Raw genomic sequence first — 13355 nt, 5'->3', positions numbered from 1 at the left:
TTTCCTGCCACATAGGAATCAACTAGAGACGAGTAGCATCTGAACAGCATCGTGTCTCCCGACTCCCCAGCTCCGTGTGCCTCTCTCTTTCGGTCTCGTTTAATTTCTCGCAGCGATATTTCGCAGTTTCCCATGTAGGTTTCTTCCTCATCTTTTGCCATATTTATCACATTTTTGGTACGACTTGAAATGGAATTTGGGGTGTTATTTTATCTTTAAATTTTTTTAGACAATTTATTGTCAAGTTAGCTCACAGAGTGTAGACAGTGTGCTCTTGGCTTCGGGAGTAGATTCCCGCGATTCCTCGCTTACATGCAACACCCTCTGCTCATCCCAACAGGTGCTCTGCTCAACGCCCATCCTCCATCTCCCCCCGTCCCCTCCCATCAACCCTCAGGTCATCTGTTTTGAGAGTCTCTTATGGTTGGCCTCCCTCCCTCTCTGTTTGTAATTTATTTTTCCTTCCTTCTCCCATGGTCTTCTGTTAAGTTTCTCAAATTCCACATATGAGTGAAAACATACGATATCTGTATTTTTCTGACTTATTTTACTTAGCATAATACTTTCCAGTTCCATCCACATTGTTGCAAATGGCAGGATTTCATTCTTTTTCATCACTGTGTAGTATTCCAGTGTGTGTGTGTGTGTGTGTGTGTGTGTGTGTGTGTGTACCAAAAAAGGCAACCAACGGAAGAGGAATGGGAGGACATATTTGCAAACAACATATCAGATAAAGGGTTAGTATCCAAAATCTATAAAGAACTTACCAAACTCAACACCCAAAAACAAATAATCCAGTGAAGAAATGGGCAGAAGATATGAATAGACACTTTTCCAAAGAAGACATCCAGATGGCCAACCGGCACATGAAAAAATGCTCCACGTCACTCATCATCAGGGAAATACAAATCAAAACCACAATGAGATACCACCTCACACCCGTCAGAATGGCTAACATGAACAACTCAGGCAACAGCAGATGTTGGCGAGGATGCGGACAGAGAGGATCTCTTTTGCATTGTTGGTGGGAATGCAAGCTGGTGCAGCCACTCTGGGAAACAGCAGGGAGGTTCCTCAAAAACTAAAAATAGAACTATGCTATGACCCAGCAATTGCACCACTAGGCATTTATCCACAGGATACAGGGGTGCTGTTTCGAAGGGACACATGCACCCCCATGTTTATGTTTATAGCAGCCCTATCAACAACAGCCAAAGTATGGAAAGAGCCCAAATGGCCGTCGATGGATGAATGGATAAAGAAGATGTGGTATATATACGTGCAAAGGAATATTTCCCAGGTATTATTTTAAACACTTTTATTTCAGTTCTGACCATTTGTTCCTACTGTACAGAATTCCATGTGATTTTCATGTTGATCTCGTATCCGGCATCCTTGAAAAACTCAGAGACTGTTACATTTGGTAACTTCTTTGATTCTGTCAAATTTCCTAAAATCTGTGAATAAAGATGAATTCACTTCTTCCTTTTACATCTGGATGACTTTTATTTCTTCTTCTTCTCTTACTGCCTTGACCAGAACAGCCAATATGGTGTCGAATGGGAGTGGGGAGGACAGGCGTTACCGCCTTATTTCCGATTGATAAGGAACATCGTCTGTGCTTTTCCCACAATGCACGATATCAGCTGAAGGTTTCCCACACATGCACTCTCCCAAGTCGAGCTTTTGGGGGTTTTTATCAGAGATCAGATGCTAACCTTTCTAAACGCTTTGTCTGTGTGTCCAGAGATAATCCTGTCATCCCGCCTCCCTGACACCTTCAGCAGTGTCTCGTTTCCATTCAATCCAAAATATCTTCTCATTTCCCTTTTAATTTCTTCTTTGGCCCACGGGCTCCTTTGAAACGCGTTATCTGATCCCTGATATTTGGAGATCTCCCGTGACTGATTTCTATTGTCACTCCGTGTGGACAAAAACCATACTTTGTCTAAGCTGAGCCCTTTAACATAATCTGAGACGTGAGCTGTGCCCGGAACGTGGTTTGTGGTGGTAAATGTGTCGTGTGCTGAGGAGTGTGAGGCACCATCTGGGGACACGTCCTGTAACCAGTTCCATCGGGTCCGTCCCCAGCTTTCACGTCGTCCGTGTCCCGCGTGATCCGTCCACTCCTGTGGCTTTCCTCGGCGTGGGTCGCCACCGTCGGTGGCTCTCACTGCCGATTCGTCTGCTTGTCCTGCGGTTCTGGAAGGACGTGACTGTTTACGATGGCCCTGGCCCCCTGACGAATTGGTCTTTCCAGCCTTACAAAGCGACCGTATTTATTCCTGGTAACACTTGGCCGTGAAATCGACTTTGCCTAAAATTGACACATCATCTCTGTTAACGTTGCCTATTTCTTCCCTCGTTTTACTTGTGACGTGTTATGCCTTTATTTTTGAGGTGAATTACTTCAAACCAGCGTGCAGTTGGGCCTCCCTCTTTCGCTGGGTCTGTTTTGGGGGACGACGTACGTTTGCAGGTGTGGCCGCACGGCAGAGCCCGGCCCGTCACGGAACCTGCACAGCCTGGTTCATCCGGCCTCTCCTGAGGCCCTTTGCACACTTTGTCACGTCCTGCCCCCATCACGTCCTGCCAGGGGCCCCGTGTGTGAACTCGACGCGTCACTCTCGGTGTTGACCTTGACCGCCTGGCTGACCTGTGTGCTCCGGCTTCTCTGCGGTGACGTCCCCGTCCACGCCATTCTCCCCAGAAGGAAGCCACTCTGCACAGCCCACGTTAAGGGGCTACAAATTATTCGGAAGGTTTCTGCCTGTGAGATTCGTCTCTTTATCGACTGAGTCTATCGTGTAACGATGTTAGTATGGACTCCTGGCTATTCATTTACACCCAGGGTTGCAACGTGATGCTGTGTGATTGGATTTTTCCCCGGCTGGCCCCGCCGTGGTGGCCATCAGGAGCTCTGGCAGCTGGACCCTGCTTCCCTTCCGCGTGCTCTGCCCAGCGTGGGGCGTTTCTTCCTTATCTGTCTCATGAAGTATTTTTAAATCACGCTGCTGCCCATCTGTTGTCCTGTCTGCACAGCAGAGCAGCTGTGGGGGCGCCTGAGTCAGGGTGGCCCCAGGAAAATCCCGGCTGGCGGACGGCTCAGGGCGGGACAGACTCCTCGCAGAAGAAATCGTATTCCCAGCCGGGCCTTCTCCTGCTTTCCGAGACGTGACTGATGTCCAGCACGTGTCGCAAAATGATGACCACCAACGATCAGGCGCGTCAGTGCGGGGTCTCCTCAAAAAGTGAAAAATAGGTCTAGCGTATGATCCGGAAGTTCTGCCTCTGAGAAGGTATTCAACGGAAGTGAAATCGGGGTCTCGGAGACCTCCGCCCCCCCGCCCCACGTTCACCTCGGCATCACTCGCAACGGCCCAGACGTGGGAGCGGCCGCATGTGCGTCGACCGATGAATGGATAGGGAACACGGGGTGTGTGTGCAATATGTGTGTCCAGCAGGAGACAGACGGAAAGTGTCCATTTGTGACAACACGGATGGACCTTGGGGGTGTTCTCCTCAGTGACATAAGTCAGACGCAGAGACAAATACTGTGTGATCTCGCTTACGCATGGGACAGATTGGTGGGGTTTTTTCCTTTGGACGTGATGGAGGGAGAGCCCCGACCCCCAGATGCAGGCCCCAGGTCCCAGGCGGCCGCCGTTTCAGCGGCTTTCCCTGGGGGGTGGTCTTCAGGTAAAAGTCTCCATCTGTCCTTTTATCTGGACACTGACTTTGGGGTGCCCTCTGCTCCGTCATGGTTCCTCCTTGGGACAGTTGAGAGGAGGGAATATTACCAGGATTCACCCTGTGTTTTGGGGCCCTGGGGGTTCAGGACAAGAGCCTTGGCTTCCATCGAGGGGAGAAGAGCTGAGTTTGACAGCCGAAGCTTCATGGCCTCGTGTCTGCAGGGGCATCGCTTGTTGGCTTTGAGCATTAAGCTTCTCTGCGAGACTCTCCTTGAAGAAAACTCCGATGCCACAGCCCTGGGCACCTCTGTGAGGCCTCGGCCACTCTGCAGTGAACGTCTGTCCCCTTGCTGCCCAGCCCTGGTCCCCTGCTTCTGGCAGGACCACAGCGACTGGATTCTCCCACGGGGGACTGAGCCCTATTCTTTACCCGTGTGCTTGGGGAGGGGCTGGCTCGTCCCCCACTAGAAGCCAGCTCAGGGTTTCTGCAGAAATTACCAGGAAACAAGCACCCGCCTGGCTGTCCATGTGGGGCGCACGCCCTGTGCTGTCCAGAGGCCATCACGGAACGTCCCTGCCTGAGGATCGAGTCACCCAGAGCCCGAGGTCAGGGAGGTGGAACAGCCACCAAGGACAGCAGTCAACTGCTAGCCTCCAAGGTCAGACTCGTCCGCTGGGAGAGCCTTTTATTTATTTATTTTCCAAGTGTGCAAATACATTTCCTTTCAGGAAGAAGTGACTCTGAGTGAGGTCGTTCCCCCCCAGGACGATTGCAGCCATGACTAAGTGACTGATCCCAGGATTGGCTCCAACACTGTGAGAGCAAACCCGGCAGCGGGCCCCCCACTCGCGAGGCCCCGTCCTTGCTGACGAGCCTGTGTCCCTCGTGGCCCCGGAGCCTCGGCTGCGGCCCACTGACATTGCTGGCCGGGAGGAGTGACCGTCCCGGAGCTGGGCTGCGTCCCACCAGACCGCCATCCTTCCGGGAAGATGGCCCCACACCAGGGGGACCATGTTCTCTCCCGCCCGGGCCTGCAACACATTCTCAAGAGTCTGTTTCACTTCTTGGACTTTGAGACCAAGAGATTTATGGGCCAAAGTTTTTTTTCAGGGGAGCTGTCTTTTGAATTATCGTGTAATTAAGATGCTAATGACTGTTTATAGAACCCTCTCTTCTTGGCCCAACTGCTTGTTGAATAATAAAGAGCCTCCCCTTTGTTATGGTGGAAAATAGCATTGAGAGCAAAATCTTTCATTAAATCACTGTTTGTGTCTTCTTTTTTTTTTCCTTCTTACACTAAAAAGGAATTTACTAATGCTCATTAATTTTTTTGTTGTGTGAATAAATCGTAGGGAATTCTTTTACTTCCGACCCATTTCCTTTGTAAATAGGGGTAAACACCTTAATTCCTTGTTGGGGCTTTGGAAGGTGCCCTCAGAGAACAGATTCTTAGTCAAAGTCTTTAAAAAGACATACTTCCCCGGCCTCATTCAGGAAGACTTTCGGTGAGCCCCCCAGGACCGGCGTGGGGTCAGCCTGTGGTCAGCGCAGGAGCGATGAGCTGAACTTGAGGGCAGCAGGCACCCCCAGTCCAGGGGCACGTCCACTCACCTGGCCGCCGGGGCCGATGAGGCCCAGCCGGGCTCGGCCGCCGGCCCGGCCCGCACAAGGGGACCCATCGGGACGCTGGCAGCCTGGGCCGGGAGCCAGGCCCGGACTTCGCCTTTGCTCCCTGGATGTCGGTCGCAGCTCCCGGACAGAAGATTGTGACAGCCAGTGGAGCCCCTGGACGGGTGCGGTGGCCGGACCGGTACCCCAGGGACCTGTGTGTGCAGAGTACCTGGGACCCCTGCAGGTGGGGCGCCCCCGCCTCTAGCACCCCGTCCCCGCTGCCAGCTCACCCACGAGCAACAGCAGCTTCTGGGACATCCCTCTGCAGGGTCTCCTGACCCAGGGGCCCCCGACGGCCCTCCCAGACTCCGTATGTCTGGGCCGCGGTGTGGTCAGGACATAACAGGGCGTGGGGTGGGCGTAGTGGGGCCAATTCAGGTGGAGACACAGGGTGAGGCCTGACCAGCCGCGGTCAGAGCAGAACGCAGTTCTCCTGGGAGTATTATGTAAAAGGTACAGTTGGAATCCTAGGGTCTTGCCCCCTGGCAGAAAGAGGCCTTCGTTAGTACCTTACTGAGAAAAGCACAGTTGTCCTCTAGAGGCTCAATGCCGGAAGACCTCCTCCTGACTTTTCTGCTGCCCTTCATGACAGCATGGGTCTCACCTCCTCCAGGAAGGCCTCCTGCCTCTCCTACACATCCGTCTCACTCTGGGCTCCCTGCTCCCAGGTTCTCAGTGCCCACCGGGGCCTGGTGTTGCTGTCTCTTTCTTGGTGCCAGGGCCAGGCTACCTCCCCTGTGGCCTCTGCATGTGGCACAAGGTTGGGTCTGCCCAGCCCAGCAGCAAACACTAGCAAACCCCCTTGAAGGCCTTTGTTAGGATTCTGTGGTTCCACCGGCTGTTTTGTTCCTAAAGCTTCCTTGTTTCCTCTTTCAAATGCTAATGTTTTAATTTACCCTGTTTTATTATAAATGCTAGAATTCTTCCAATTGGCATCCCAACTGCCTGTAGACTTGACTTATTTCTTACAGTTAAGAAAAGTCATTAAATACAATTATTACTTTGTTCTTCTTCTATCTCTTCACCAGACTGTTATACACTCGTGATTATTGTAACATTCTTCAAAATAACATCAAAAAGGAATTTGTCTAGAAGCCATCACAGCCGCAAATGGAACGTCTGCATCTCTAAGTTCTGTCTCTGTCCTTGACCACAGACCTGTCTGAATCCCGCCTTAGCCCATGTTAATTCTGTGGCATTTTTTCCTACCTGATTCTACAAAATAAGCAGCCTTTGTTTTGCTATGTAATCTTTATGACTTGTTTTTGTTTGAAAAAGTCTGAATAAAAGACAAAACCTATGAATCATTTAAACTACTATCACCTAAAAACAATTGCAGGATTTCCTACCGAGACAGCACTTCAAGCGTGTGTGACCGTAATGCCTTTCACCCCACACTCATGGAGATGACAGACGGCACAGCAACAGAGAAAAGGCAAGAGACAGGGTGGGCTCAGAAACCAGGACCCATGTCTCTGTGGCCAGGAGTGGAGAAGGCAGTGCGACTGTTGAGCATGAGGAACCTCAAAGGCCAGAGTAAGTACACATGAACGAGGGGGACAAGGGTAGACTCCTACCAAGTAATGGTGACCAGAGTATCAGACTGAAGGCGAGGGCCACACTCACTGCCTGTAGCCACGGGGGAACGTGGAGCCCTGACCTCATGAAACAACTTTAAAACTCAGAACCTGTAGTTTGAGGAGAGTGTAGCTCTGGGAAGCCGGTGGAGACAGACTCGGCCCTGTGACCAGGATCCGAGCCAGTCCTGCTGGCATAGTGGATCGGCATGCAACCTCACCGGTGTCCCTGGCAGGATGTCACGTGACTTCTGTGATGGGACCCGGATCTGGATTGGCCACAGGGGCGTGGACGCAGCATCCGCAGACGGGGAGGTGAGCACCGAGAAAAGGAGGCAGGCAGGTGAGAGAGGAGACAGAAACATGGGGGAAAGCCCAACTCCTCCCACTCAGATCTGGCTTGGCGATTGAAATGGAAAAGGACTTACAAAAATATAATTCTAGGGATTATAACCAAGAAAATAAGCTCCTGGATACTTCACATAAAGACAAGTAGAAGCGTCAAGATATGTTGCCAGAGTCTAAAGTTTCTGAAGCTATAGTTTCATTTACAAATGAATAAAAACTAGGAAAAAAAACACCGGATTCATGAAAACTCTTCTTTGAGAAAAAGAACTAGTTGAAGATCTTAAATTTAAATTAAAAAGGAATCACTGAAATACATTTCGTAAAAAAGCGAGACGAGTCGAAGTCTCGCTTGCCCAAGTACAGTCAAATGAAAAGTCATGGATTGGAAGGAAATCCTCCAAAGTTCAATCGAGTCGCAGCCGCATGCCGAAATAAGGCTATTTCAGTGTCAGCTTAGACATGTGGATAGTAAATTCTACGTTTCCAACAGAAACCACCATGCAGAAATTTCAAATTCAGTGGTTAAGAGCTAGTGAGACAATTCTTAAAAATATCACCAATATCAAAGTTGTGTAAGGTCAGGGAAGTACAGGCTGAAGGAGAAGGTTCTGGGGAGAATTTTTGAAGTGACCTAACAGTGCCTCATAATTCCCACTATGAGGACTGTCCCCTTCTTTAGGAAATTAAAGGTTAAAAAAGAGATCATCACGTATTTGCCACTGCTCGTTAAGATAAGTGTACCCTTAGTCCCCTTGACCTGATTCACTGAGTAACCTATGGAGGTATTGAGTCACTATATTATACACCTGAAACTGATACAATATTGAATGTTAACTAACTAAAATTAAAACCAAAAAAAAAAAAAAAAAAGATCACTAGAAGAGTTTCAATAGAAAGTACTGAAAAGAGTCGGGGTCTATTCAGTATTAAAAACTGTTTGCCAGCTAGGAATTACAAGGAATGACTGAGGCTGAAGGACATCTACCAGAAATAAGAACAAGAATCATAATTAGTGATAACTTCTTAAAAGCATTCTTTTTGGAGTCAGGAAGAAACCAGAAGCCAGCTGCTGCTGCTTCCCTTCAAACTTTGACTGAATGCAAGCCAATGCAATAAGGTAAGAAAAAAACTGGGCTCGCAAATTACATGCACATTGCATATATACTGATATAATAACACAAAGTTACATTTATTTGCAGAAGATACGATTGGACACATGGACAATCAGAGAAACAAAACTACCAAGGAAGTGTCTGGATACATAAATTAAAAATATGTCCAGAGCGTTCCAAAGCATAAAATAAGTAGAAGATACACAAGAAAAAGTTACCATTTATCTTCCAAAACTTACTATAGGGTGTTAAAGATTTACTGGACCTTTATGATGATTAGAAGCCTCCAAGGACATATAAATCTGAATAAATGACTAGATAGTTTGAAATTGCATGTCTAGAAACAAGATGATCCTTCTAAAATTAGTGGGTACATTAAATGTAGTTCTGTCAAAATGCAGTATATTTTCCATGGAGCGGGACAAGTTGATGGTCACGTATTGGAGAAGGGCCAAGAGCACCTGAGTTAATTGGGAAGGAAAAGATTGATAGCTTATTCCCTGAACATCAGTATACGTTACAAAGCTGTAGGGTTAAGACGATGTGATAGACAAATAAACTAGTGGAAGGAAATAGCCCAGGACAAACCAAAGATGATGGAATCGGTATGTAGCAGAGTTGATACAGCCTCAGTGAGAAAATTATCCTTTTTTTTTTTTTTCAATAAATGACGTTTGGACAGTTGTTCATAATGATATGGAAAAACCACTGTATCGTTATTGCATATTATATTCAAAAAGAATATCCAGGTTTGGGAGGCTGGGTGGCTCAGTCGGTTGAGTGTCCAACTTCAGCTCAGGTCATGATCTCACTGTTCCTGGGTTCGAGTCCCACTTCAGGCTCTGTGCAGACAGCTCGGAGCCTGGAGCCTGCTTTGGATTCTGTGTCTCCCTCTCTCTCTGCCCCTCCCCTGCTCATGCTCTGTCTCTCTCTGTCTCTCAGAAATAAAGGTTAAAAATGTTTTTAGAAAAGGAACATCCAAGTAGATTAAAAACTAAATATTAAAAAGCAAAATTTTGAATGTTTTAGGAGGGACCTTTTTTGATAGTGACATAACGGATGAAATATCCTCTTACAATACTCCCCAGAATGGTGGGCAAACTATGAGGTACAGGCTTGTGACTGCTTCTCTTCACTCAAAAGTGGTAAGTGAAATCTTCAGAAATAAAAAAATAACAGGAAAGCGCAAAGCCAGGCTCTAAATTTGGGCATCCGTCACCTGTACAGGCACCTGGCGGTCACAGTAATGTGGCACTGGGGGCGTTAACAGCTGTGCGGGAGACAGGACCCCAGACGGGGAGACCGATAAGAATCCTTGTTTGTGTTTGTGGGCTCCAAGAGCCGCACACACCCCAAAAGAGGGCTCTGGACAGACACTTGTCTCATCAGCTCTGATTCTGGGTAGAGCCTACGCTGGATGAAAATTGGCCAAGCCATCTCTGAAAATCCGTGGAGGGTTTAGGGCTTGAATCTGTATTTTCTGTGTGGTATCAACTACGGCACTCCCTCAGGTATGTTATTTTACACGTGGGTGTTCACAGGCCTCTCAGGTCCTGGTTGAAGGAAATGCAAGGTTCTCTGTAATTATACACCCACAGACCTGTCCTCAGAGCCTGCCCGGAGCGTCCCTCACTATGAACACCACCAGCACACAGTGGCAGAGCACAGCTCCGAGGAGGCAAACAGGCAGAGCAACGTCGCCGTCCGCGGGGGCCTCCGATCGGGGGGGGGGGGGGGGGTTGGCAGCTATGGGTTCTGAACACACGTGCCACGCATGTACACGGAAGAGGGGGCATAAAACACGGATTGTAAAGGAGACATTATGAAACATGGGAACAGAAGACCACGGGGGAGGGAAGGGGAAAGAAAGTAGTCACAGACAGAGAGGGAGGGAGGCAAACCATAAGAGACTCTCGAATACAGAGAACAACCTGAGGGTGGGTGGGGGGGCAGGGGAGAGGGGAAAGTGGGGGATGGGCGTGGAGCAGGGCACCTGTCGGGGTGAGCGCTGGCTGTTGTGTGTAAGCAATGAATCATGGGAATCTACCCCCCAAACCAAGAGCACACTGTGCGCACTGTATATTAGCCAAGGTGACAATAAATTATACCTAAAAAAACAGGAGAGCTTGGTAAACAAAAAAAAAAATCTAGTTAACCACTAGAAATGAAAACTGTAATAACCAATGTAAAGCCAACGTACAGATGCAATTTCAAAGAGCTTCGAAAGTGGAAGGCTGGTCTGAAGAAACGAGAAGGCAAATCCAAGAGGCGACTCCGCAGCTCTCTGAAGAGCGGGGCTGGAGACGTGCACACTCACACGCACACACTCAATCACACACACGCAGGCTTGGCAGGGCGACCAGGAAGGAGGGAGGTTACCCACACGCGCTCTCTCTCTCTCTCTCTCTCTCTCTCTCTCTGTCTCTCTCTCACACACACACATACACACACACAGAGCCCTGGCAGGGAGGTCAGGAAGGAGGAAGAACACACACTCATTCACACTCACTCACACACATTGCACACACCTATACTCTCGCCCTCACAGGCTTACACCCTCACATGCACACACGCACACACGCACACCACGGCCCGGCAGGTATCAGGAAATGAGGGCAGTGACATGGGTCAGGAGAGCCCTTGGGGAAACCGAGGAAGCCTCCGCCTACGGCATAAAATGTAAACCACGTTCCTGCTCTGAAATGATGGGAAAGGTTTCTCAATGTGCCGTCATGACATTTGTTGAGAAAAATCACGCTGGAAAACCCACAGTCGGCGTTCGAATTATTTCCTGTTCCTTTGGAAAATGATGGCACGGCTGCCTTATGAACTTTATTTTGTAAAATATAACATAAAATTATATTCATAGTTCATACATATTCTTAATGATAAAACCCAAATTAGACTTTACAGTGATCTGCTATGATATTCCAGTTTTTTATTTGGATTTGGGCACTGACCAGCGGACCCCCCCACCCCGGCCGAGGCACCACTGATCCCGCGCCCTGTCTGTCCACGCGGGTCCCGCTGATCTTCATCCTCTTTGTTGAAGTGACTGACAATCGGATGGGGAAAACAGAACCCTGGCCCTGTACCTATAGCTCTGGTATAAAAATCGGGCAGTGCGCTTTCCAGCTGCTGGGGCCCCGCTGGGCTCTTGGTACCGTCTGCTCCGCCCCCAGAGGCTGCCAGCTCACCGGGGGTCCCCTCCCCGTGCAGGGGCAAGGACTCTCTCCAGGTGGCAGGTGGAACAGTTGCAGGGACCGCCTCGTTGTCTCCTCCCACCTCTCAGGGTTCCCTGTCCTTCACTACCTCAGGTCCAGTGTCTTAAAAACCATTTTTATTTTTTATTCTTTGTTGTGGTTGTTCTAGGTTAATCTGGGACCTTCATTCCATCTCAGTCAGAAGTGAACATCAGTTCTGTCTCGCAAACTAAATTTAAAGATTTGACAGCATGTAAAATTAACGGGCATGAGTCCCCAAGGACACGGTGAGTGACTGTAGTAGACAGACGAGTCTTTGTTGTAGAGGAATCCCACACCCTGTGTGTAAACACGCTGCCTTCCGGAGGTGGAGAGTCGGGTCCAAGGGCGGGCTGGGCTCAAGGGCTGGGCTCCAAGGAACAGGCTAGAAGTGGAGAGACAGTAGCTGGACAGAGGAGAGATCGGGCGAGTACCACGTTAACCACGTGACGAAGGTCACCGCCATGGATGACAAGTCACGTGGACATCACGTATCCCCGATGGGATGTGTTGAGAAGGACGTTTTCCTCTGTGCTGTTATTGCCAGAAACCTGTAACCCCAGTCTAGTTACGGCGGAAACAACAGGGAAACGCAGGCTCGGGGACGCTCTACGGGATGCATGGCCTGCGTTCTTCACGCTCATAGAAAACAAGGAAAGACTGAAAAACTGGTGGATGGACGTGGGGGACGTGTGACAACTCAGTACGACGTGCAGTTCTGGATTAGAACCGAGGAAAGAAAGAAGACGCCAGAGGGAAACTGGGGAATAAGCTGGAGCTTCATGTGGAAAAATGATTTGAAACATCGCCAGCGTCGTAGGACACAGAGGACAGGACAGGCTCTCTGGGAAATGGGGTGAGATCAATCGGGTATGTGTATGGAAAAAGCCATCTGGATCCCTACTTTCACCTTACATGAAAATCAATTTCAGATGGATTAGTGGTCTCCATGTGAAAACAAGAGAGCTTTTAGAAGAGAGCGTAGGAGCGTATCTCCGTGGTCTCAGTGAAGGCAGATTTTTGTAAACAAGACCTAAGCTGGGAAACTGAGAAATTGGATTATATCAAAATTCAGAACCCCTGTTGATCAGAAGACACTGTTAAGAGAATGAGAACAGGGGGAGCTATTCACAGCCCAGTGGCCCAACCCTAGACTCGCAGCCAACCACGTAAAGAACTCCAAATTAGTGAGCAAGAAAAGACAATTCCACAGAAAACAGGACAAAATGTGTGAGTAAACACTTCCCAAACAGGGCACTCCCAAATGGCCTCAGGGAGCTATCACCGCGTCTCCACCGGAGTGCGGAGAACCCCCCCAAAGTGCCAACATTGGTGTGGATGTCGAGTAACCCCATTTCCTAACTGCTGCCAGTGGAGGTGGGTGTATGTCCCAATCGCTTTGGGAAAACATTGCCAGGAGCTAGTAAAGCCCCAGCGCAGCACGTTCTGTGACGGGGCTCTTCCGTTACCAGCGGAGACCCAATAGAAATGAGGAAGTGTGTTCACCAAGGGCCACAGACTGAGATATTCGAGAAGCGCTTCTCCCCATAGCCCCCAGTGGGTGGCTACCCGCATTCCCAACAGAATGGGCACACGGATGTGGATGTGGTCGCACAATGGAGTTCTCAGCCCTGAGGACGGATGAGACACCACGTCGTGCAACAAAAGACAGAGGAATCTCGCGAACATTATGTTGAGCAGAAGAAGCCGGA

The sequence above is a fragment of the Panthera onca genome, chromosome B4 (genome assembly GCF_046562875.1).
Source record: "Panthera onca isolate mPanOnc1 chromosome B4, mPanOnc1 haplotype 2, whole genome shotgun sequence".
Lineage (NCBI taxonomy): Eukaryota > Metazoa > Chordata > Mammalia > Carnivora > Felidae > Panthera > Panthera onca.
Note: the sequence above shows the minus strand (reverse complement) of the source record.